At 39.7% G+C, this 27,791-nt stretch overlaps 2 protein-coding genes across 3 annotated transcripts in view; one reads left to right on the top strand and one right to left on the bottom strand.

The window, feature by feature from the left end:
* pcbp4 (poly(rC) binding protein 4) overlaps nt 1-17,162 on the bottom strand; it is a 47,270-nt gene extending 30,108 nt beyond the window's left edge. Inside the window, exon 1 of the mRNA XM_058050726.2 lies at nt 16,956-17,162. The gene's annotated coding sequence lies outside the window, so the exon portion shown is untranslated. The remainder of the gene's footprint in view (nt 1-16,955) is intronic.
* Nucleotides 1-27,791, top strand: part of LOC131104028 (dystroglycan 1-like) — a 76,458-nt gene that overhangs the window by 32,946 nt on the left and 15,721 nt on the right. The gene's annotated exons all lie outside the window — the stretch shown is intronic.

Genomic DNA, 27,791 nt, shown 5'->3' with positions numbered 1-27,791 from the left:
TAGAGAAAAAAAAGAAATAAAAATAGAGTTGAGTAAAAACAAAGTAAACGATGCATTAAAATACAATATCCAAACATTCATTCAGAGCTAAAACAAGGCTAAAAGTGGGGCGGGGTGGGGCGGGGCAGTCAGGTATAAAAAGTTAGACATGGATGAAAGAAGAGTTAGAAATGGATTTAAACAGGTGGGTTTTGAGTTGTTTTTTGAATGTGGGAAGGTCGGGGCAAGTATGGAGTGAAAGGGGCAATTTTAATTTTAATTTTAATTTTAATTTTAATTTTAATTTTAATTTTAATTTTAATTTTAATTTTAATTTTAATTTTAATTTTAATTTTAATTTTAATTTTATAGTTAAAATTAAAATTTAAAATTTAAATTTGATAATTTAAATTTTTAATTGATAATTAAAGCTTTTTAAAAATTTGATAATTAAAATGATTAAAATAAAAATAAAATAAAATAAGTACTGTAATTCTTACAAGAACATGAGAAAATGAACATGAGAAGAAAATGTATTGCATGTTAATTTAAATTAAAATTTTCAAGTTCTGTAATTCTTACCAGAAATGAACATGAGAAGAAAATGTATTGCATGAAGTTTTATTAAAAATGACCTCCGTCAGTATTCGCCACCCGTTTGTCAAGCTGTCTGGGAACCGACCACAAACTGTACTTATGTGATGTCACAAAAAGGCGGGCTTCCTTATGGGCGTGGCTCACCCTCCCACAAACTCTGCTTCTGTGTTTATGTGGCAAGGTCAAGCAGCAGTTATTGTAGTTGGTGATACCCAGCAAGATAAAAAATATTTGCATCTTTCGGCTGTATTTCACACGGGAACGTGAAATATCCGCCAAACTGTTGCTCAGGACAGAAGCTCTCCATTGGCTCTATTCACTTATTATCAGCTTCTCTACAAACAAAATGTAGGACCTAAGCGCAAACTGTTTTTAGCCACGTTTGTTCAAGGCGAAGTATCACATGCAGTACAGGTACTTTGGGAATACAGAATGTCTGTACTGCATTTCAATCAATTTCAATACATTCAATAGTACTAAAGTGAAAGGTATTGGATTTTATTGGCACGTTAATGAGACTCGGTAACAGTAGACGCTCTTCTTGGAGTAATCAAGGTCACTTGTTTGCTAAGCAGATTCCTAAGCAGTGCCATTGTGCACAGGCCGCTCTGATGACATTGCTCGACATATTCTCGTGTGTGTGTGTGTGTGTGTGTGTTTCATAAATCTACATGCCATCGGTAGACGCGGTGAGCTATGTGAGGAGATCATGTTTAATAAATGGGTATTATTTTAGATGAGATCCGACTCCCGGGAGAGGCGTTGTAGGCCGGTTTATTGCTTTTGCTTAGTGCACAAGGCCATTACTGCTTTGCTGGTTTATTTATGCACTCCATGCTTGCAGAGACACGCTCAGATGCTCGCACACATCCCTCTTAAGATGTCATAAAGCTCGCCTGCCTGTATGTGTTTATACTTCCCGCATGCCCATCTATCATTAAGCACTAACTGCAGAAAAAAAAGAGTCATTTTGTCGGATTAAATTGCAGCAAATCAATCGAGTGCTGCTTTTTGGAGAGAGATGCTCAGACCTGCGACAGCTAAAAGTCCATCGCCATGTCATTTACATTTATATCAAGCGAGGGTCAAGAGGTTGACGGGTGTATATTTGCTGGCTGTCAGCTGCAGATATGAGGCTAAGTGATCAGGACTTGAACTGCTCCGTGTGCGCTAAACACACGTGTTATCACGGAGTACATTTGTCCGATATGTGGGTTAACGTCATTATGCATAGTCACCAAAAGGGCACGGATAATACATTAGTGGTTTATTCCATTAGGCCTAATGGTGGACGAGATTTGGATATGCTGTTGTGCGGGTTTGATAACAAGGCTCTGTGTCCAGGGCGAAGGCGGCGATCATCTGAGCTCCTCGTTTACTGAACTTCAAGCAGGCCGCATTCCAGAATGAACACAGACTCTTTGTTGGAAATTAGCTTTGCTTGCGCAGAACACAAAATTAGCAAAGGCAAGACTGTACGTCCACTGTCACAAGTCCCGAACCACGTGGTCTGACATATTCCAGAGCTGAGGAGAAACCAAACAGAGCTTCCGGAAAAGAACAGCCCCTGTCAGCTTCAATCGGGAGGACATATTGGATTGGCTGCCAGCCTCTGTTTACTGTACTCCGTCATGTAAACGACTACTTAGTGGTGCGTCATGTTCTAATTCCATTACTGGTTCATCATTTCCAACTTTTTTGGTTCACATTTGTTTATTTTTTTTAAGGACTATTAGCTAAAAATGTCATCCAATACTTCTCTACAAGAGAGGAGAAATATGATCTCAGGGAAGAAGTACATTTGAAACACTTCTATGCTAGGACTACGTTATGCTAGCCATAGCATTTCAGTATGTGGAATCAAACTATGGAATGGATTGAGTAAGGAAATCAAACAATGCACAACGATGAGCCAATTCAAGAAACAATACAAGCAGTTGATGTTTGCTAAATACAAGGATGAAGAGTCTTGAACCAGTCATGATGTGCTATATATATCACTATATTGACACTTACTATGGTACCCATTATGGCATTGGATGCTCATATCACCCAGTACTTCGGTATGTGACAAATTTTTTTTAACATTTTTTAAAATATTTGTTTATTTTTAAAAATTATATTAATATATTATATATTCATATAAATATATATATTATTATATTAAATTTAATTATATTATTTAAATACAAATTACAAGAAAAATTATAAAAAATTGACCAAAAAAAACCCTTAAACTATATTAGGAAAGCAGGAAGTGAACAAATGTAACAGTTAGTGATTGTAAAAGTACCAGATGGAGGGGTAGGATTTAATAAGCTTTGCTTCTTCCTACTCCTTTTGGATTTGTGGAACTGGGAACTGATTATGGATGCACTCATTTGGAATCCGATGCATGTTCAAATGAAATTAAACCATTACCATTACCATTACCATTACCATTACCATTACCATTACCATTACCAATTACTAACATATTTCTAGTATGACAAAATCTCCACCTGCCAGGTTGGCAAAATGTAATTGGACCACCACATCCCCTTAGCTCTGTGTCATCCTGCCATCCTTAATTAAGTTATGGATGTAATTTTTTTACTGATTAACTTATTTTTAAATGTCTATGAGAGCTGCAGGGCCTCTCTACGGGTTCATGAAATGACATGACGGTAACAGAGTAATGATGGTAGGGATCTGTAATATACCACGTTGAAAAACTTAGGCATGTATTCTTACAAATGATTCTATTTACGTTTTACTGGGCATGCCCCATTGACTATTCCGTTTGATTATAGCGGTGCATGTAGACAGGAGATTGGAATATTCCTTTCCATGTATACCATTGCTTTCGGAAAGGTCATTCGGAAAGAGGGAAATCTCGTCATGTAAACGTGGCTAATGTCAGTGGCTGAGCCTTATTAATCAAAGCATGAATGTATGGATCTATTTTTGATCATAAACATGAAGAATGTACCATGTGTTCCAGGAAGACCACATCAAAGCAACCAGCTCACAACTCTTGATAGACAGCCGATACTTTTTTTTTTTTTTTTTTTACGGAGCATCCACACCGGAGAGACTGCGTTGATGAAAAGGAACTTTTACAACCTACTTGTCTCGAGGACCCGACACCTGTTCCGAGGCGTACATGTCACATGACAAACAGACGGCAAATGAACACGTCTAATCTACCTCGTGAAAGATGGACTCAGGGTTCCCGTCTGCTTATAGAACATAAAGGAGGTCAGCCCTATTGAGTGTTTGCTTGGAAAACACGCAGGGCGTCCCCAGGGTGGCGGCACATCCAGCAGTACGTGAGAGGGTGTCAACTCGAGTACACGTGCGGCGGTTAGGGCATAGGTGGAAGAGCGTTCGCGCAAATTTCAAAACTCCAACACACTAAAATACATCACACAAAAAAGCACACACATTCAGCTGCTGGGATAAAAACGCCAACAATTCACACACTCGGTCACGTGACACACACAGGAAGCGGCCACTTGAAATACAAGCGAGGGCAACCTTTCAAGTCCCGTTTGGATCTGTTATGAGGTAACACGCAGTATGTATCCACATAGCTTTATACCAGGGCTCTCAAACTCAATTTACCTGGGGGCCACTGGAGCTAGGGTCTGGGCAAGGCTGGGCCGCATCAGGTTTTCAAAAAAAAAAACAACGCATTTATTAAAAACAGAAAAATATACAAACTTTTTCAGTGCTTTAGTTCCGATTTTCTACAATAAAAGCTCTGATAAAACATTCCACTGTTCTCCAGTATCGTCATTTTTATTTTTCTACACAAAATAAGATGAAAAATAAATAAACAAATCAAGAATAAAGAAAATCAATCAATCAGTAATAAATAAATATAATAATAATAATAATAAAAACTTACGAAAGCACATATAGTTGGCGGGTAGACAAATGATTTTTTTCATATTAAAATGAACAAAGCATTATTAGAGCCCTGTAGACATGACAAAACACGACTATAGTCACATTTATACTCTTTTTATTTACAACATATTGCGCAACTGCAGGGTCTTGAGACACATGCTAACTCGCAAACTAGAGAGCTAGCGACCTAAATGGTAGCCTTCAAGTTATTTCCTTTCAACTTAAAATAGCCAAAAACTTACCACTTCCACACGGATAGGGAGGATAACTATTAACAGTTATTTAACCTTTAACATGAACATGAATCAAACGTAATAATTTTTTCTGGGTACATGATACCATACAGCATCCGTATCAAACTAACATTAAACTTTCATATCAAGGCGGGGGCCTCAAACTAGTGTCCTGCGGGCCACATTTGGCCCGCGGGCCGCATGTTTGAGACCCCTGTTCTAGACTAAACTTTTCTTGCAAACATGCAACTATGTGGAAAAAAGAAACTTTTGTGTTGTTGCAGCCTAAAAGTATGTTTGCACAAATGACACAATGAGAGCATCTTCCCCAGAGACCACGACAGCGATGAAGACACAAAAGCGTAAACAACCTGAAAAAAAAAAAGAAATGAGTACTCCATTAGTACTTTATGCTCCTCTTCACTGGCGGACAGTCAGTCACTGTTGTCTTGCTCAAATTTAAATGAGATCCTCCGGGTGCAAATGCGCACACACACACGTAGCCGATACACAAAGGTAAACACACGTAAACAAAGTTGACTGACATTTGCAAGTCTTACATAGACCTCGGAGAATGTGCAGAAGCGCTACGTACACAAGCTAATAGCCGAGTTATCTGAAATGCTGGCAGCACAGACTTCTTGCAGATGCTTCTTGATTAAATGAGCAGGATGATCATTTCAAACAAGGATTCAAAGGGGGGGGGGGGGGGCTTCATGTTAGCATAAGCTTTTTCTGTGTGTCGGCTAAGCATGCCAGGATCCATCCTGAAGGTGTTAAATGAGCTGTGCATGCAGGCATCACGTCTACAAATCATCTATTTCAGGGGTGGGCAAACTACGGCCCGGGGGCCACATCCGGCCCGCCAAGTGTTTGAATATGGCCCGCCTGTTCTTTCCAAAGTATTTCATTTAAAGTCAACATACAACCTGGCATCATGGCTTGATCAATTTCGTTATTTGATGTGGTCTGGTGTTTACAAAATGCTCCTGAAAAAAGGGACACAAGTACATCATAATAATAATTATAACAATAATAATAATAATATACCAAAGACAGCTGGGATAGGCTCCAGCACCCCTGTGACCCTCGTGAGGATAAGCGGTAGAAAATGAATGAATGAATATTGGTACATGTTTGTATATTTCTCAGTTATACCTTTTCAATGTTAGGTTGCTGTGTGATGAGTTTAGTGTTATTTGTAAGATGACAACGTGAGTCAGAGTGTTATATATAATGACCTAGATAGGTAGAAAATGAATGAATGAATTCAATTTTGTTAAATCAATGCGGCCCGCGAGTCAAAAAGTTTGCCCACCCCTGATCTATTTCATATCAAACCACTTCAATTCTACACAGCAAAACATTGATCCTATGTTGGTATTATATAATAAATATCACAAGAAAACACGCTTCCACTATTTTTTTTCAATGAGCTGAGATGATAAGGTTTGAGCGGTGACAGGGCTGGACAATAACGATGTACCGATGGCCCGGGGCAAGTTAAAACAAAATTCGTGCAAGTAAATCCAATCAGTGATATTCCCGTCGGGCAAGTGCACTTTGGCATTCCATACTGCCAAGAGTTTTTTTTTTAAAGCGGTTCTTGTTGGGTGTTGGTAAAACACGTACGGCGTAATTCCGGTGGTAATTTAGTCTTGAAATTTAGTTTGAATCAAAAACAAACTTTCCTTAGCAGTCCAGTGCCGATTGCTCGCCTCCATTTTTTAAAACTGAAGAACGTGTGGAGCTGCGTGTTACGTCATATCTCAGCATTGGCTGAAAGAACGCACCCAGGAACAGGAAATATGTATTTTCTTTTGGAATAAAAGTGGACTTGCGAATGGCGTATAGAAGGGTTTAGATTCTGTTCCACAGATGGCGCTAATGCACACCAAAGCTGCTTGCCAACCGCCAATAAACAACAGAAGAAGAAGAAGAACGCAGTCTGACAACTTTCCGTTTGAGCGCGTACAAGATACCTCAATCGGATTGGGGAAAGGAATATTCCACCTCTGGGAATCCCATTATAATATTCATTGGGATTGGCACTTTTCTTTGGGAATGAGGTGTATACAAAGGTTACATTTTCCCTTTGAGCAAATAACCGTAATGGAATCGGAATATTTGGGTCCATGTATATGTGGCTATTGTCCTAACTTTATTTTGTTTAAGTAATGGAACATCAGCGGTCGTCTGTGTAGCATTATAGAGTGTGCATACAGGGAGATAGCTATTTGCCACCACTATCAGTGGGTCTACACCCAATTTTTTAAACACAAGGGTGGAATAAATGATACAGTTGGATTAGGTGCAGATTCTGGAAGATCTAGAAAGCTGTTTATCATGTGTAGCTGCTCTACAGGAGTCCACAACTAAGTACAAAGTGCACTTTGGTATGCCATACTGTGAAGAGTTTTTTTTTAAAGCGGTTCTTGTTAGGTGTTGGTAAAACACGGACTGCGTAATTTTGGTGGTAATTTGCAAACCATTCTTTGCATATCTTGAAATGGACCAATCAGAATCGTTTATTTAGACCGCAGTCTGTAGTCCGCTGACCACGTTTTACCCACGCCCGTTCTTGTTGGCGATCAACCAATCAGCGATGGTTTGACCAGGAAAACATCCATCATGGCGTCCCTGCCAACATGGTCTAATTCTTCAACAACTTGTGAAGGAAAACAGCAAAAAGTGATGAAGCAGTGCCTCCTAAACAAGTATTTTATTAGCGGTTAGCAAATCAAACGATGGCACAGGTGAGTGAATCACATTGCTGGGACAATTTGAAGTGGTCACAATGAAACACCGCCCATTAGATCCAATACCAAGTGCTGATTTTGCACAAGCTACAAAATCTAGCGCTTCCATTTCTCGGTGGATTTTTCTAACCTTTGCTTCACAAATTATTGTTTTTACCGTTGAGCATTAAAAACACTTTACTGACACAAATGTGTCTATTCAATAATGTTTCATTGTGGTGCACAACTTGTAAATATCACCGCTTACTACGACTACGATGTATAAGGTAGTATGGCATGCCATGTTAATATATGTTTCAGACATTCCAAATACTCCAAATACAAAGCATCAGTACTATTATCTGATGAATTATCAGCATATTCGGGCAAGTCGTTCCCACCTTAAGGATTCCCCATGGGCAAGTCATTTTTGTTTTTAATGTAGAGCCCTGGGTGAAACAGGAGACGCTTGAAATGAAAGAGCAGTGTTTCATCTCTGGGTTGGTCTGTCACATATAATGGGGGGGGGGGGGGGGGGTCAGGCCTTGGCGCACAGGGGACTGTCCTCCCCTATCAAACCTTGGCTTCATTTAGAGTTGAAGCATAGCTATGTCACAGTATGCCGCTTGTCAGCCACAAGGCCCTCCTGAGACGCTATGACTGCATGCTATCAGCGCCTGACACCGTTTCATACTCACTTCTCGGAATATTACCTGTAGCAAAAACACGGAATGTATTTTGAATGAATTATTGCAGGATCCTCTGTGAGTACAGTAATGGAACAGTGTTATTTTGGCAGCTTTTTGTCAACAATTTAAACTAAATTGAACGTGACACTGATTCAATTTATGAGAAATATGATGTAATGTGCTTGATAGAGAACAATGGTATTATATCATTATTATATATTATATAATTTTTCAGTGGAAGTTGACGTCTTATACTCTTGTGCTAACTAACAGTGCTTTGAAGACCACCATGTTCGGTTTCGTTCAAGTCTCAAGCTTGTGATCCATCCATCCACGAGCTCTGTGTGACGTCAAATTACGTCACATAGTCAACATAGTCAGCCCATCAAAGATGGTAAGCTGTGAAAAAAAGCCTCACTATCATAAATGTCCATGACTTGTTTATGCATATGCACAGAAAACAAACAGTGATCACACAGAATCCCATGTAAAGATGTCAAAATTATTTTTTCAAAACCTTTAAAACCTTAAAAATAATGTATTTACAAGTGCAAATCCAGCATAATAAGTAAATCAATATTTTCTTATGTAAATGCTGCAACTGAGATTTCAGTAATCGGTGCCCTGCTGCCATGAAAATATGTCATATTTTTATTTCTTGCAGGTGTTTCTTCATAAACTAAGAAACTAAGAACTAAGAAAGTGCAGTATTTTTTTATAATGACTCATATTTAATTCACTAGCAAGATCTCATAGTCTATATACTGGTCATATATTTCATTTCATATTTCATATTATCTTGCAAACTGTATTTGTATATAATCCTGGGTAAATGTATTAATTTGTTAATACTTAGGTTGTTTATTTTTATATTGCGTATTTTGTACTGCTTCATTGATTTTGTTCTCTTGCTGCTGTGCAATGCACATTTCCCCACTGAGGGACAAATAAAGGCATATCTTATCTTATCTTATCTTATCTTCTGTATTTTAATGTGCAAATATGCTTGCTATGTCAGGATGTTGACATGTCAGGAGAATGACATGTAAAATGGTGACTCATTTACGTGGGACGCTGTAAGAGTTTTTTTAGCGGCAGTATTTTGATAACAATGAAAGAAAAACGATACCCGGTGAGAGCGTATCGATAATTAACAACTCATCAAACATTATCAATCCAAAACTGGGATAAATACCGCAATAGTTTGATATATCAATATTTTTCCTGCAGTCTATCATTTCCAATTGTATTAACTGCTGCGTCAACAATAACAAATCTCTGTCCACCATTTGTTTTATTAATTATGTGGACTAATCTTTGCAGCCGTAATTAGCATTAGGACATACTGTAGCACGACAACGACAACAACGATGTTGAATGCTAGCTTATCATCTCTTATCATCAAGTGGCCAAGCACATAAATTGTTGCGTTGAATGAATGACTTAAGAAACTTCGTCGTAATCAACATTATAGCATTTTATCCTGCAGCATTCATGTCAACATTAGCAGTGATGCTAGGCTTTAACACAAGAAATGTCCTGACAGTACCACGGAGGAAAAGACAGGAAGCAGAACTGGAGGTAGCAGAGATGAGGATGCTGTGGTTCTCATTGGGAGTGACCAGGATGGATAGGATCAGGAAGGAGTACATCAGAGGGTTGGGACATGTAGAGGAAGACCAAAGAGGAGGTTTATGGATGTAGTGAAGGAGGACATGAGGGTAGTTGGTGTGAGAGAGACAGGGTTGGATGAAAGAGCTTGATTTGAATCAGCGACCCTTGAAGGGAAAAACCCAAAGAGAAAGATGAAGATGTCCTGGTTGGTCCAACTAATATTAAGGACCACTTTTTCTAAGCTATGCTAAATAGGCACACATTCCCTACAGTAAAAAAAAAGAAGTGCCGGAGCTTATAAACGTAGAACACGTCAAGTTAGATAAGGCTCCTAAATATCACCCTCAACGCCTCCACTCTTTTATCTCGACATGCAAAGATTTCTCAGCGCTGTTGTTCCTTTTTTTTTAGCAGACGCTTGACAGCTCGGGAGCTACAGATTGTGTAAATTACTACATTTGCAAAGGCTGCCATATGTAGTATAAGTGGAGCGGATCAATACTTCCTTTCTGTCATTACACCTCATAGTCACGGCAGGATGTGGCTCAATCTGCATACTTAGGAGGGGCTCCAATATGGCTAATGGACACACTATACATAGATATGTATAGTATATGTTTATACTATACATATTGGTATATCTTCAACCAGTCAGTCTGTGTTTTGATGGTATGGTAATGGTAATGGTAATGGTAATGGTAATGGTAATGGTTTTATTTCATTTGAACATGCATCAGATTCCAATTGAGTGCATCCCATAATCAGTTCCCAGTTCCACATGTCCAAAAGGAGTAGGAAGAAGCAAAGCTTATTAAATCCTACCCCTCCATCTGGTACTTTTACAATCACTAACTGTTACATTTGTTCACTTCCTGCTTTCCATAATACAGTTTTTTTTTTTTTTTTTTTTTTTTTAATAATGTACCTCTTACCGAAGTACTGGGTGATATGAGCATCCAATGCCATAATGGGTACCATAGTAAGTGTCAATATAGTGATATATATAGCACATCATGACTGGTTCAAGACTCTTTATCCTTGTATTTAGCAAATTTATTTTATTTATTAATTTATTTTATTAATTTTTATAAATTTTTTGGGTGTTTTTAAACATTTTTTAATTTTTTTTATTTTTTGTCCAGTACCAAAAGTACTGGGTGATATGAGCATCCAATGCCATAATGGGTACCATAGAGCGTGTCAATATAGTGATATATATAGCACATCATGACTGGTTCAAGACTCTTCATCCTTGTATTTAGCAAACATCAACTGCTTGTATTGTTTCTTGAATTGGCTCATCGTTGTGCATTGTTTGATTTCCTTACTCAATCCATTCCATAGTTTGATTCCACATACTGAAATGCTATGGCTAGCATAACGTAGTCCTAGCATAGAAGTGTTTCAAATGTACTTCTTCCCTGAGATCATATTTCTCCTCTCTTGTAGAGAAGTATTGGATGACATTTTTAGCTAATTGCTTATTTTTAGCCTTATGCATTATTTTAGCTGTTTGAAGATTTGAAGTATTTGTGATTTTAGAAATAAGGAGTTAGTATGTTCTCTGTAGGCGGCATTATGAATTATCCTTACTGACCTTTTTTTGCAGTACATTTAGCCAGTGAAGATTGCTTTTATAGTTATTAGCCCATATTTCCCCACAATAAGTAAGATATGGTAGAACCAGAGAGCAATAAAGAGTGTGGAGTGATTTCCGATTGAGAACAAGTTTTGCTTTGTTCAATACTGAAATATTTGTGGCCATGGTATGGCAAACCCTTGAGTGTCCACTCCGCATAAATCCATCAAGGGTCGATGCATGCCTTGATTCCTGAGTCCAATCACAGTCTGAATGACACAAACGTGCAGATAACGAACCTTTGGAGCTATTTTGGGACGGAAGTTCTTATCCCCTGAGTGGTTCCAGAGCCACCGTGGAACTGTGTGAGCTTTATTTATGCGAGCTCTTGTTAGCATGTGACCCCAGTCAGAAATGTCATGTATCTTTTGGTAATCTCAGCAGCAAATTAATCTGCAAAATGAGTTTCTTATTATAGACGTAGGAACATCTGGTTTGGGATGGCACTGCTCTTTTGGCCAGATTATACACAGAGTGTTTATCCCTCTTAATTCTGAATTGGAATTTTCTGCTCGTTTGGCTTTGCCTTGATTTAAAATGGTGTGCTTCTTATTATTAGAAAGCTGCTATATATCATTCTGAATGTTTTTTGGCATGGTGGAGAATACACTTTGGCAGGATATTAACTTCAGCTTTTATGCCATCGCTCTCACTGGATGAAGGTCACACTGTATCTGCAAAATGACTTCCCTCGCTCTAGCTTGCTTTCATCCCTACTTTCCACCCATCCTCCACGGCGGAACATGAGTCAGAGAATCTGACACCTCACGGGGCACAGGAGGAGAGAGGAGATGGGAGGAGGTCGGTACAGCGAGAATGGAAGCAAATTGAGAGCGATAGAGAAAACGGCGGGAGCGAGGGATGGATCGATATGTCACAGAAACAGAACCCGAGACTCTGGTCCCTGTTCCTCCAACTATAAGATGGGATATAAAAACGCCAATTAAATTCATCCACGCTGAAATTGTGCCCAAAGCCCTCGCTTGCTCAGACTGCACCATAAATCACAGGTGAAGACGCTCCTCGTACGTGAGCACATGATTATAACCTTTACAGCATCTCAGGTTGTTGGTGTATCATCTGGACTCCGACAGTACAATGCACTTTGGTGTTACGTAAGCTCCAAAACAAACTGAGCACAAACCCAAAAATAGTGCAGTCCCTGTTAAATATTTCAGGCACTCAGCAGCTGAAGAGGGTGATAAAAAGCTTCTACCCTCATTGGTCCCGTACACAAAGACCCACTGATGCAGATGTCGAGTTGAAAGAAAGCTGTGTAATGCAGACAACCACAAAACGGTCGGCAATGGCGGTTTGTATTGGCAGGAATCTGGCCGTACGATACGTATCACGGTATATCACCATACTGTTCACAAGGCGATATGTTCTTGGAGTTAAAGATTATTTCCTGGAAAAAGTGAATGACATTAGCAATATGTACTTACTAAACACATTTTTATTCCATTAGAACAGTATGTTATGCTGTATCACTAACTTTCCTCTGTATAAACTTAAAGTGTAGCATTTGGATAAATAAAGCTTTAAAAACCAGCTTTAAATTTACAAAAAAAAAAACATAAAAACAAAAATAAAGCTTTAACATTCAGCTTTAAATTTACAAAAAAAACCCATAAAAACAAATAAATGAAATGATGTCTCAAGATCCTGCTCAAATGTTCACATTCTATTAGCTGTGAAAAAATGTAGAGTATCCAGTCCCTGACTTATCCACCATCACAAGAGCATTTTTGTGGAACAAAGTAACTAACATCAGTAAAAAGTCCTCTTAGGATGCTTGAAATAACCATTAAAACGCATTTATTAAAAACAGAAAAATACTTTTTCAGTGCTTTGGTTCCAATTTTCTACAATAAAAGCTCTGATAAAACATTCCACTGTTCTCAAATATCTTGATTTGTATTTTTCTGCACAAAATAAGATGAAAAATAAATAAACAAATCAAGAATAAAGAAAATCAATCAGTAATAAATAAATATAATAATAATAATAAAACGGCAAATAATAAAAACTTAAGAAAGCACATATAGTTGGTGGGTAGACAAATGATTTTGTTTCAGATTAAAATGAACAAAGCATTATTAGAGCCCTGTAGACATGACAAAACACGATTATAGTCACATTTATACTCTTTTTATTTACAACATATTGCGCAACTGCAGGGTCTTGAGACACATGCTAACTCGCAAACTAGAGAGCTAGCCACCTAAACGGTAGCCTTCAAGTTATTTCCTTTAAACTTAAATAGCCAAAAACTTACCACTTCCACACGGATAGGGAGGATAACTATTAACAGTTATTTAACCTTTAACATGAACGTTAATCAAACGAAATAATTTTTCCTGGGTACATGATACCATCTTGCGCGGTCCGCACTAACATTAAACTTTCATATCAAGGCGGGGGCCTCAAACTAGTGTCCTGCGGGCCACATTTGGCCTGCGGGCTGCGTGTTTGAGACCCCTATGATAAATGCCTAAAAATGTCCATATCATACTTTTTAATATCGATACAGTATCATGGAATGAAGTATCTCCGAAATGATATTTTCTTCCACCCCTATTCAGCAAGGCATTATTTATTTTTGCACTTTTCCCCCCTCATGATCTATACAGTAAGAATTCCATAAAAGCGTCTCTATGAGGGAAAACCAATCCCGTTCACGAGACGCTCTTAAAACAGTGCCATCTTTTCATAGTGAGGCCACCCGCCCGGCGGCGCTGTCGGTCGCCGGGGTCGGTCTTAAGAACAGCAGCGAGGGTCACGATGCGTTTGGAATAAAGAGTCCCTTCACTGCTCAACAACAAGCACCGTCGCAAAATGATCCGCACTGTTCGCAATCACACAGAGGCTGCGAGATGACAAACGGTGCGTTCATGCGACTGGATTCCGTGCACGCCCTTCTTGTACAACAGACACCATTTCATGCTACAACACAGAGATAATAAGGAATGCCATTTTTTTCTCAATCGACAAAGCAAGGGAGTGTCGAGAGCTGAGCCCCAAGAGTCAGCCATTATTAGACAGAAACATGCGCAGGTTAATTGCTCCAGGGCGGGTTAATTGCCACACAGGATTTACCTCGCAGATTGTAGAGGAAATTCATTGACATCATAACAAAGCTCCTGTGACAACATCTATATCGAATCCTTTCGATGAGACGCCATGCTGTCAAAAGCAATGTGCCTCGTTTATATGTCTCTATCAATTGAGCAATCATTAGTTATTGATTTTGACTTAAGGAGCTACAGTCCATGTATTTAGCAGTAGAAACGGTTTCGCTCCCCTTGCATTGTTAGCCTAAATCATGCAGGAGAGCTTAGCTTGTACTTTCCTTGTCAACACAGGGTGATTTCTCTCTGCAGAACTGTTTAATGCCGTAGCGCTGGAGCACCAAGCTGCATTTATTTGATGACTGCAAAAGTATAAGCAAGCAGGGGGGGGGGGGGGGGCTCTTTTACCTCAGCGGCCTGCCAGAAGAGTGTTTTAGAAGATGAGAGAAATTATTGGCAGTTCCCAGACGTCGGAGTTGCACGTGTCAGGTCTGGCTTGTGTTATTTATGAAGCCTCTCAGCCCCCAGCCCTCGGTCTGCAGCACAGATGCAGGTGGGGTTTCATTATTGAAGATGCTCTTCCAGTTCTTATTAGATCTCCCTCTCAGATAGTACATTACGGAATTGCATTTGGACGGAGCCTGCGTCGCATGCGGGTGTGTCTTATCGCTGTGTGTTGATCATTTATGCCCCGTTCAGACAGAAATACGTACACCCGACCGATGCTCCTTCCCATCTTTAGACCTCATTGGCACCCGGCTGTGGACTTACGACAAAATCTTCGCTCCGCCAAAATATTTAGGCCATCAAATGCTTACAGTCCCACCACCCCTAAGTGATGCACAATTCTTCAGTTGTGTCCTACTTCTTTCCACTTTTGTTTGAGTGCACTCTGTGGAGGCCGAAGAGGCATTTGCAAGATTCATGAGCATCTCCGGGCTGAGAGGACCATGATTCTCTGAATCAATCAACTGCTCCGTTGCCAGATGTTTTATTGATTCAATTTTACAGACTGAGTGTGGAGGTCACGGAGTGTGTGCTTAATTACTGTAAAAAAAAACATTTCTATTCAAAATCAAATATAATCGAGAAAAATATCAATGCAGTCAAAACTATGAACATCAACTTCAGTGTAATATTGCATTATTGATTTATCAAAATAGGGAACATGATTTAGCATTCACTGCTAAATGTATTAGCAATCAGATGCAGAACCAAAATGAGGTAGGATTGAATAAGCTCTGCTTCTTCCTACTCCTTTTGACTCCTTCCTATGTTGAACTGTGAACTCTGATATGTGATGTATACTGAAGTGAAAGGAACCACTTCCACACCATATTTTTTGGTTGGGGTGTTTTCCATTGATTATGGACCAACGACTTTATGTAAAGCATACATCATATCCAACATTGCCATCAAAAATACAAAGATGCTGTCCAATGTGCATTCCATATTATGGAAATACATCCCCCCAAAAATTCCAATACTATAATACACTCTGACTGGACACTTCATTAGGTACACAATATAATGATATCCAATTCAAGAGCAAATTCATTCATTTTCTACCGCTTATCCTTACAAGGGTCGCAGGGGTTGCTGGAGCCTATCCCAGCCGTCTTCGGGCAAGAGGCGGGGTACACCCTGGGCTGGTGGCCAGCCAATCACAGGGCACATATAGACAAACAACCATTCACACTCACATTCATACCTATGGACAATTTGGAGTGGCTAATTAACCTAGAATGTTTTTGGAATGTGGGAGGAAACCGGAGTACCCGGAGAAAACCCACGCATGCACGGGGAGAACATGCAAACTCCACACAGAGATGGCCGAGGGTGGAATTGAACTCGACTCATCTAGCTGTGAGGTCTGCACGCTAACCACTAGACCGCCGTGCAACCTACTATTGTAGTTTCAGTGGTATTGCACCGCATCATATTATTCTATGTTAACCAAGGGAACCGAAATAACACAAATACCCCCTCCCCCTTCCCCCTTCCGGTGTGCTGCAGCGCAGTACCATTTCATGGGACTTTTCTTTGGCGTCCTCTTATGTGGCCAGTTTAGCCATCCCCACGTAGGACTAATGTCATTTGGCATCTTGGTGAATAATGATGCTGTCACCACAAAGTCGCTGCCTCAGCACCAAGCAAGCGCCCACACCAGAAGCATCGGACAGAAAGATCTTTCTGTTCAGAACCAGCGGCTGTTTTGTCCTAAAATTGTCCTCACACAAGACACCGATTGTCCCCCTCACGGCACCACTCACCGGGGGGGGGGGGGGGGGGGGGGGGGGGGCTCTGTTCCGGGGTGGATTTAACAGCTCAGACAGTTTACTGCTTCGGAAATAAGGATAGCGAATATTATTTCATCCTAGTGTGCGTCTCCATGCATAAATTCAGCACCGTGATATGAAATCATATTAGAATTGCACCACAGAACGTAGTCATGCAGATGAAGTTGGACAACACACAAACGTGTCATCTGTCATTTTTACCTTTTTTCACGTAATTGGCCGTAAGGCTCCGGTTAAAGTATTCCCATTGATCGGACCTCGTATCCACATTGGAGTCCGCGACCACGGAGCTGCAGCGCCGGTTCTCTCCCCGGTTTGTCCGCAGACTGCACAGAGGCAAGGCGAGAGGGAAGCGACCAGCCCGATCACAGTGATGGAGAGAGACTGAGGCGGGCGGTCCGCTGCTGAGGGGGGAGCACTGTGTGTTCCTCCTGTCCCTACAGGACCTCTACTGGACCGACGTATCACCGCGGGACGCGCCTTCACTCGCAACAGCAACAATTATGATATTTACTGCTTAGTATGATCATGTTTTCTTTACATTTATCGGCTTTAACCTCGTAAAGTCACATTTTTTATCCCTCTGGGTAAACACCAGCATGAGATAAATATAAACATACATCAAATAACATAAACCAATGGATGACAGAGAATATATAACAAAACTATACTGTAATTCAGACTGTTTTTTTATTTAAAAAAAAAAAAGCAGCAGAGCACATGTTCCTTTGAAGTTTGGACTAATTTAGACTAAGTGAAAGAGCGTCATCTAGTGGGTTGTGCGAGTATTGCCACTGCTCATTGCAAAAATATAATCGATAGTTTGTTCAAAACCATAGCTATTGTAACAGTTTAATTTGGTGTGAATTTGATTGGTCATGCCTGGAGAGTTGGTACACGGATGACGTCAATGAAATGCGACTGTAGTAGGTTGGTTGGCGGTTTTTTTCTGTCGTGTCCAAATAAACGGAGCCCACACGTCCTCTCAAGTTGCTGAGTTTTTGTCGAAAAAGAGCGACTCTATTCGCCCCCACAACAATATTTTATTCGGTATGCTTCCCTATTAGTGAGATGCTATTTACAGTCAGTAGGAGACGCTGTGTGCTTTCATAGTTTAGCAAAGAAAATATAACCACCACCAGGGGGCGTATTTGTCAAGGTCCTGTCAGCTAACAATGATCCTCTTTATAAAGTTTGGTTAATTCTTAGAAAATGCCAGCAAATGCAGTTGTGTTCGCATGAAGGGACATTAACAAATGGTGGAATGGCTGTTTAGATGTGACAGAAGAGGGCTGCGTGTATTTATTGTTCTGGTTATGTCATAAATTCTAAAAATGAAATCAGATCAAATTACAAAAGCATTGCTTGCAGTGAAATCCGACTACAACCCCTGCCTGTAATATTGGCCAACACATTGCATATCATACTGGGGCTTTATATTATACATGTTTAGCAAATGAAACACAGACACAAATGAAATACAATGAAATGCACAAAGATGCAATGCTATGCAATATTTACCCAAGATTTGTATTCAATTCAGTATGCTCGCATATATTAAAAAAGCGTATTTCCATAATCCTTTGAAGATATATGGCGCCCCTTTTCCTGCAAATATATTAATTTGAACAATGGAGGTGAAGGAGACATTTGTCCAAAGTGAATTAAACTGCTAGCTTACAGAGCACATATTGTTTGCATTGCTGTATGGGTGTTTATCTGTCTTGTTTAGACTAAAAAGAGGGAAAAATTAGCTGACAATAAGGTAACATTTCATTCTGAATTGTCATTTGCTTTGTAAAATTATCATCAAGGAAGAAATGGCGTATTTCCTTTCAATCCTCTTCATCTTTTTTATAGCACAGTTGTCTCTGTGTGTAGTTAGTATGTGTAGTTAGCATTGTTTTTCCCTGATAATACTCAGGTCTAAGTCAACGCTATCACAAGCACTGACTACATTTACAATTTATACTGTAGTATTGTTGTTATATGAACTTGTATTAATTTATTCCCAACAGTGCATCATCTTCATTTTGAAGCGCATCGTCAACCCGACCCTAATGAGGATAAGCGGCATAGAAAATGGATGTACAGGGGTCAGGACCCCTGCAAAAATCCAGGTAATATAACCTCCCTGAATATAATGACATCATATTAGACCTTGCCAGCAGGGGGAGACATGGAAGCATGAGTTAAAAAGGGAGCTGGTTGAGGAGATGAAGGACCAAATGAAGGACAGCTCATTAGAAAGCTACATTGGTATGAAAAAGTGGTTGTTTGGATCAAAAATTTCAGTTAAATATATCATATATGTGGACTACTAACACCATGTTCGAACATAGGGATGTCTATAATTGCACTTGGCACCAGGACACCCGAGGCCACAGGTCTATGATCGACTTTTGTATCATCAGACCTGAGTCCGAATGTTCTGGTTACACGGGTGAAGATCTGAGCTGTCCACCTGATGATCAGTTGGATTAGACGGATTAGACCTGGGACACCCAAACGTGTAGTAGGGGTGTGCTGGGAATATCTGGCAGAGTAGAAGATCGTTTGTCACTTTTGCAAGTGCCAATTTAGTGCAGTCGGTCAGCCTAAAACCAGACTGAAGAGGTTCAAATAAACTACTCAAGACCATTGATCACAATTATGATCATTGAACAGTTGTGCTACAATTTTTTCAAGGATTTTCTAAATAAATGGGAGGTTAGACACCGGCCTATTAGAAATACTCTGAGCGTCGAGGTTTGTTTTGTTGAGTAGAAGTCGAATCACCGCAGTCATGAAAGCTGCAGGCACAGTGCCACAGAAAGGTGATAGATTTATAACATTTAAGATTGAAGGAGCTAAAATTGAGAACAGCTCTTTAATGAGTTTCCCAGGAAGCGGGTCAAGAAGACATGTCTGTTTTGCTGCTCTAACAAGTTTTGTTATATGATATATATGTATATTTATATATATATGATCCCTAGTAACAACCTTCATTTGGGTCAAGGATTGTCTCGTGGCTTGACGGACAGCCAATTTGAGCTTCCAGCTCAGTGGGCTGACCTGAAATGAACCAATGGTAAGTGGTGACATCCCAGAGGTAAACACAAAATGATGTGTATGTCAGAATTATACAAAAGGGCCAGTTTTAGGGACCACAAAATCTGTCAACAATTGGAATCTGTTCTGCAAAAATGGAGGTTAATCAAGCTTTGGCAGTGCAGCTAAGTTCTGGAGTACTTACTACCTCCTCTGTCGGCATAAAGACGGTATTTGGAACATGTGGTACTATACATGTGGTACGTTAACATCAATTGAACAACAATGTACTGTTGTTACAAAAATTTGAATGAACAATGGGAGACCATCGTAACACTAAAAAATTAGGTTTTTTCTTCATAGAAATTGGAGTACTCTAACTTTTACTGTATTTCATCATGTTCACATCCTCTTTGCGTCATTGTTCATGTTCATTTCCTCTGGTGCCGGTAGTGATTGGGGAACTCGGAGCAGTCACTCCCAAGCTGTATGGACGGCTCCAGCAGAAACCTTACACAAAACCCTCAAACTCCCAGGCCTCTGGTAGAGAACTCGAACTTCATGCATTCATTCATTTTCTACCGCTTAACCTCACGAGAGTCATGGGGGTGCTGGAGCCTATCCCAGCTGCCTTCAAACGAGAGGCGGGGTACACCCTGGACTGGTGGCCAGCCAATCCCAGGGCACATATAGACAAACAACCATTCACACTCACATTCATACCTATGGACAATTTGGAGTCGCTAATTAACCTAGCATATTTTTGGAATGTGGGAGGAAACCGGAGTACCCGGAGAAAACCCACGCATGCACGGGGAGAACATGCAAACTCCACACAGGCTGTGTGGCCTTTGCGCTAACCACTCGACCACTGTGCAACCGAGAACTCAAACTTGAAGGAGATATTGTTAGCTTCTCGTACAGCAGAATAATAGAATAGTGTGCGTCCTGCTCTTCTGTACGTGTGTTCCAAAGATTTATTTACGCTATTAACAAGCGAGAACAACTCATACCATATCTTATCCGTACTTAAAAAAACCCAACATATCAAAAGAGAATTCAACTGTGTAAGATTTCACAAAGAAGACCACTTGCAGGGCAAATGAGATCATCGCAGATGTGAACCAAGGTGCCCCCCCAGGCTACACCTTCAAAGGGGCTAAATGATACCGTGTCACCCAGAGGTGTAGAGACTTGCAATGCAGCATTAGAAGTGTCTGATTTCTTGTGTTGTGGTGGGAAAGCGCCTGTGGGCAGCAACTCAATCTGACAAGTATGGTGGAAAGTGTGGGAGTAGTTGGCATTCATTTCAAGGAAGTGCAAAACAAGGAGAAATAAAATATAGAAATAAATAAATGTGGAATCCCAAAATAACACGGAGCAGATTTTTGACAAAAAAAACAAAAAAAAACTCAAACTCAAACACAATCTAATGATATAACTTCCTATCCCAGGCCAAAATGAAAGGCCTAGCCTGAGTTTCGGGTATCAGCTATGAAGAGTACCTTCAAACAGCGTCTGATCTTGAAAGTGCTCCGACTTTGGCAAACACATAATAAGATCTGTGCTGGAGTACAATGTAGTGCTTGTGCACATAAATACATTAACGGTGAATAAAATTATCCCCAAATTCTACTGTAGCTTTTGGTAAACATTTTGTTTCTGTAATATGGAGTAATAACAAAATGTAATGTCTTATAAAAGGACACAAATCAGCAGCTTGCTATAACATTTCTAAGACACATGTTTTAATGTAGGAGATTATGCAGAGTGCATTTTTCCTGCTCGCCCGCTTGTGTGTTTGTGTGCCCCGGTGTAATTATAGAAACATCATTAGTCATCCCTTTGATCATGTGCACTCTTTCAGTAACATTCATTCACCTTAGATGTTAACTCACATGAGCACGACGTTTTGCAAGCGCGGATTAGGGCTGGTTATACATTAAACCCAACGCCGCCGTGCTGCACTGCAGCATAGAAGAAGTATTAGTCACTGAAAGATAGAATGAAATTCCTGTTCACATTTGTTCCCTTATCGTTTTATTAGATACAGTCAGGGCTGAGAGACTGTTTGCTCTCTGGTGGTTTTGAAATCGTGCATGGAAAATATGTTTCAAAATTCAACTGAGACTCTGCTTCTTCCTCCTCTTCTTTTGGACAGTAATATTAATATTAATAATATTATATTGTTATATATAATTTTATTATTATTATTATCACATATATTTTATTTTATATCATTATTATTATTATCATCATATATTATATTATAATATATTATATCATATTGTCATATCATTATATAATACTACTACTACTACTACTACTACTAATAATAATAATTATTATTATCATATATTATATTATAATATTATATCATATTGTAATAATTATATATATATATAATATATATAAATATATATATAATAATAATAATATATAATAATTATATATATTGTAATAATAATAATTATTATATTATATTATATTATATTATATTATATTATATTATATTATATTATATTATATTATATTATATTATATTATATTATATTATATTATATTATATTATATTATATTATATTATATTATATTATATTATATTATATTATATTAAGACTGTGACCACTGTTCTCTTTTAGATACAATTATGAAGAACTGAAAAAAATGATAAATAAAATGTGTTTTTCTAAGGCAAATGCTAGGGCAGCTAAGCTAAGTGTGAGAGCACACTTAGGCGGGTGACTCATCCCAAAAAAACATTTGGGAATATTTTGGCAAGTTGGATGGCCGTCCCTCTGCTGCCTTATCCTCCTCCATCCATCCCTTGGTATGAGCTACAGTATACCTATGTACAGTATAATCTCTTGGCTGTTATACATCACATAATGGCATACATCATTTGGAATAATGAAATCATTTATTCCACAATTTATTTACATGACACTAGGGCTGCAACTAATGATTATTTTCTTCAATAAATACATCTGAAGCTGTTTGCTTTTAATTAATATGGGACCAGTTCAGTTCAGTGAGACACGAAAAAGATTACCCCTGTGGTTTGGTAATGGTAATGGCCATGATTACATCTCTGAAAAAACACATATGCAAAAAAAATAGACAACTTTTTCCACCCAAGTGGAAGAGTGAGGTTACAGAAAGAAGAGATACAGAAAGTGGAGAATTTAAAGTACTTGGGATCAACAGTCCAGAACAATGGAGATTGTGAAAAGGAGGTGAAGAAGCGTGTGCAGGCAGGATGGAACGGGTGGAGAAAAGTGATAGAAGAGTTCCAGCTAAAATGAAAGGAAAGGTATACAAAACTGTGGTGAGACCAGCCATGTTGTTTGGTCTAGAGACAGTACCACTGAGGAAAAGACAAGAAGCAGAACTGGAGGTAGCAGAGATGAGGATGCTGAGGTTCTCATTGGGAGTGACCAGGATGGATAGGATCAGGAAGGAGGCCTCGGAGATAAAGTCAGAGAGGCTGAGATGGGTTTTCTCCGGGTACTCCGGTTTCCTCCGACATTCCAAAAACATGCTAGGTTAATTGGCCACTCCAAATTGTCCATAGGTATGAATGTGAGTGTGAATGGTTGTTTGTCTATATGTGCCCTGGGATTGGCTGGCCACCAAGCCAGGGTGTACCCCGCCTCGAGCCCAAAGTCAGCTGAGATAGGCTCCAGCATGGCCGCTACCCAAGTGAGGAAAATCAGCTTAGATGATGGATGTTTTGCGGCTTTCGACTATTTTTCTTCACTGGAAGAAGAGGCAAAATGGCCGAAGCAAACACAGTTAGTGGTTTAGTCCGCAACATCAGAAAAGAGACCAAAATATTGATCACTTTTTTCCAGAGTCAAAGCCTGTTTGTGTATATCGTCTTTTGCCTAAAATCCAAATATAATATATCTGAATATTGTCATTCATTCAAGTCATGGCAGTTTACATCCATCATTATTTGTGATCCTGAAGACAGAAAGCGAAAATATCCTCAAGGGTTTGTTTGCCTGCAAACAAAGTCCTGGAATGTGGAGAATGGCGCACAAGCAACAAGATAGTCCTTGTATTAGTGGGACCCCCCCCCCTACCGCCCCATCCCATAGATTAGACCCTTATCTATTAAATGAGACTGTGCAGACGGATTTGGATAACAGGACTTTGGCATGGGAGCTGCTCTGAGAACTCCGCTGTATCACAGAGCTTCCCTGAGCTAAAGCAAAGTCGAGGAGACAGCCTTGGAGCGGTGCGTGGGTGGATGTGCTGAGCTACACAATAGGCAGCTTTGGGTGCCTCCGTTCGGTATCCTTGAATACTGATATATTTTCCTCTTGGCCACCTCTTGTCATAGTTATGACTGTCACAAGGAATTTGAAGTGATACCACGACTTGCGCATATCACCTTGATGCTCGTGTGGGTGGGACTTCTAAGGCCTTGACATTTTCCACCCTGGTCCGCACTCTTTACAGCTTGGACCGAGATCCGACACCTCTTATCTGCACGGAACTGTGACAGCCGGATGAGTGTGAAGCTGGAATCTGACCGTTATTACCTTACTGGTCTTTCTCCTTAGTATTACCCACCTCCCAAAGTCCACGTGGACTTATTGAGACAGAACACTAGCCATGTTTACGTGGACCCAAATATTCCAATTCCAATCGGGTTATTTGCTCAAACGGAAAGAATCTAACCTTTGTATATATTACGCGCTAACGGTGGATCTGCATGATCGATAGCGCTGCGCCCGAGATGGATCCATCGTTAGCACACAAATCAATCGATTTCTGCACTCACAATGGATATAACTGCCTTGCGCTGGAGACCGATGCTTTGACACTGCGCTGACGATATAATGACAATCGTTGATCTGCTAATTGCATACAATGACAGGGTTAGGGTTAGGGTTTAGGGTTAGGGTTAGGGTTAGGGTTAGGGTTTAGGGTTAGGGTTAGGGTTTAGGGTTAGGGTTAGGGTTTAGGGTTAGGGTTTAGGGTTAGGGTTAGGGTTAGGGTTTAGGGGTGTTTATTGGTGGTTGGCAAGCAGCTTTGGTGTGCATTAGCGCCATCTGTGGAACAGAATCTGAACCCTTCTATACGCCATTCACAAGTCCACTTTTATTCCAAAAGAAAATACATATCTATATAAAACATGTGCCCAGCTTCATTATAAAATATTAGCAAGATTGAACTTTATCTTTTCCTGTTCCCGGGTGCGTTCTTTCAGCCAATGCTGAGATATGACGTAACACGCAGCTCCAGACGTTCTTCCATTTAAAAAAATGGAGGCCAGCAATCGGCACTGGACTGCTAAGGAAAGTTTGTTTTTGATTCAAACTGGACGAAGGAAAAACTGGCAATACAGAGTTATTCCAACAAGTGAAAGAAAAACTCGAGGAAGTCGGTATCACGTGATGTTGGTGTTTACGTTTTACTGGGCATGCCCCATTGACTATTCTGGTTGATTTTTTCGCGGCGCATGTAGACACGCGATTGGAATATTCCTTTCCATGTATACCATTGCTTTCGGAAAGATTCCATTCGGAAAGAGAAAAACTCCTCATGTAAATGTGGTTGTGTACTAAATCTGATTCAAAACTGACCTGGATGGTTAAAACACAGCTAGGTGATTATTATCTACACAGGAATTCCATTACATAGTCTTAGCCTGTACATATACATTAAAAAAATAACTTACGGCAATGACAATCAGACCCTGTAATTGATTAATCTATGCAGAACTATATCAACAAATTGATGGTCAACCAGTGCTTGGGAACACATTGTGTTGGACGTTAAAGGTTAAAAGTTTATCTATTGGTCTGTGACTGACTGCCTCCCCTCTAAAGAGTCTAGCAGAGAGTAAGTACTGCATTAACTACTAAAAATATTACCAGAGGAACTTAGGCGTGCAGATGGTCTTAGTTCAGTTTGGTCAATTTGCTATAAAAATTTAAATGCTTTGCTCACGTGATCCCCTAAGGTAAAAAACACCTTAAATTATATTAGGAAAGCAGGAAGTGAACAAATGTAACAGTTACTGATTGTAAGGATTGTAGGATTTAATAAGCTTTGCTTCTTCCTACTCCTTTTGGACATGTGGAACTGGGAACTGATTATGGGATGCACTCAATTGTAATCTGATGCATGTTCAAATGAAATAAAACCATTACCATTACCATTACCATTACCATTACCATTACCATTACCTTCACGGTCACTCAACTAAAGTTGTCATTTAATTGGCATACCAAGGTAAATTCCACGAGAGACTCGTACCTACTATGCTATTGTGGGCGGCTGCTAAGATGTTGCGCTCCATTTCTAGGAGCTACAGAGATACTTTGCTTCATTCGCTTTGCTGGGGGTGAGCCTGTGGACGTTGATGGTTTTGAAATTTGCTGATGTCCTCTTAATGTGTTTGAGAGTCATTAGACCTGTTTGCTCCCAATAACAATACTATTACCCAAGTCTCAGGGGCATTAGGAGCCTTTCCTCCGGCTTCTACTTAGCACGAGGTCTGCTTAAGAGCCACGTGTTTACCCTGTAATCATCATTGATTCATCTATAGTAATGACCAATTCTCTTGTCAAGCTAGGTATGAACTGTATATAGTGAATGTAATTGTATGATAAGGGTATAACAAAGCAAGCACATGCAAGTAAACAGGTTAGGTGGGACATGTAAAGTAAATTACAATTACACCATCCTGAAAGTGAATGTACCAAATCCCAGGTAACGTTTGGACCAATCAGCTCAAGGGAGTTGGCAGATTAGAAAAGGGCAGAATTATGCAGATTATGCGTTTCCCAGCATGCCTTGCTGTAGTTAAAACGATGACTTTTGACTATCTTATGCCTCTTTAAGGTGTTATTTTGTACAGACACGGTGCAATGGTTAAAGTGCTGCCATTTTTGTAGTGTACTGTTAAATTATTATTATAGTATGGCAGTCTTATTAGGAATGGTTGTGAATTTCGTGCTATACATGGAACATATTTGCACTTTAAAACTTCTATTTATTATGAGTGGTTAGCACGCAGGCCTCACAGCTAGGAGACCCGAGTTCGATTCCACCCTCGGCTATCTCTGTGTGGAGTTTGCATGTTCTCATGTCACAATGGGAACGCTTTCAGATGAGTGGTATTTTCAGGAATGCTGTAATACATTTTGGCAGTTATAATTGTTTACAACAACAAAAAATTAAGTCAGCATTAGTTACCATAGCCCTCGTTGTTTGTATAAAGGGAACTGAAAAATGGAACTGGATAGACTTCCTTTTTCGAGACCTCAAATGGCAGCAAGCCAGCTGATGCGCTGCTGCCAGAGATCCTGCATTTTCAATGTGAAGAAAAAGAGACTCAGCAACAGCACACAATTTTAAGATGAATTTTGAGGTCAGAGACCTGCAATAATAGCACTTTGTGCTTCCAACTGCTGGTCTTTGCTTGCATTTTACACTGCCCTCGATGAATCCTGCTCTAGAGTAGATTTAAAGTACTGTGGTAGACGTTCACACATTCTTGACACATTGATGACTGTAAAAAGTTAGAATAACTCGTGTGCATAGCAACAACCCAGTCCACTGTACCTCGGGTTTCCTGGGGATTTAACACAGAATGATTGTCTTTAGGGCTGCACGGTAGACGAAGTGGTTAGCGCGCAGGCCTCACAGCTTGAAGACCCGAGTTCAATTCCACACTCGGCCATCTCTGTGTGGAGTTTGCATGTTCTCCCCGTGCATGCGTGGGTTTTCTCCGGGTACTCCGGTTTCCTCCCACATTCCAAAAACATGCTAGGTTAATTGGCCACTCCAAATTGTCCATAGGTATGAATAAGATAAGATAAGATATGCCTTTATTCGTCCCTCAGTGGGGAAATTTGCATTGCACAGCAGCAAGAGTACAGAGTCAGTTAAGCAGTACAAAAATACACAATAAAAAATAAATAAAGTATACCCAATTATTGCAAACTCCACACAGAGATGGCCCAGGGTGGAATTGAACCCTGGTCT

Source organism: Doryrhamphus excisus, linkage group LG15 (genome assembly GCF_037039965.1).
Source record: "Doryrhamphus excisus strain RoL-2023G ecotype Guam linkage group LG15, RoL_Dexc_Guam_v1.1, whole genome shotgun sequence".
Classification (NCBI taxonomy): Eukaryota; Metazoa; Chordata; class Actinopteri; order Syngnathiformes; family Syngnathidae; genus Doryrhamphus; species Doryrhamphus excisus.
The sequence above is the reverse complement of the archived record's forward strand: the minus strand, read 5'-3'. Positions and strand labels throughout refer to the sequence as shown.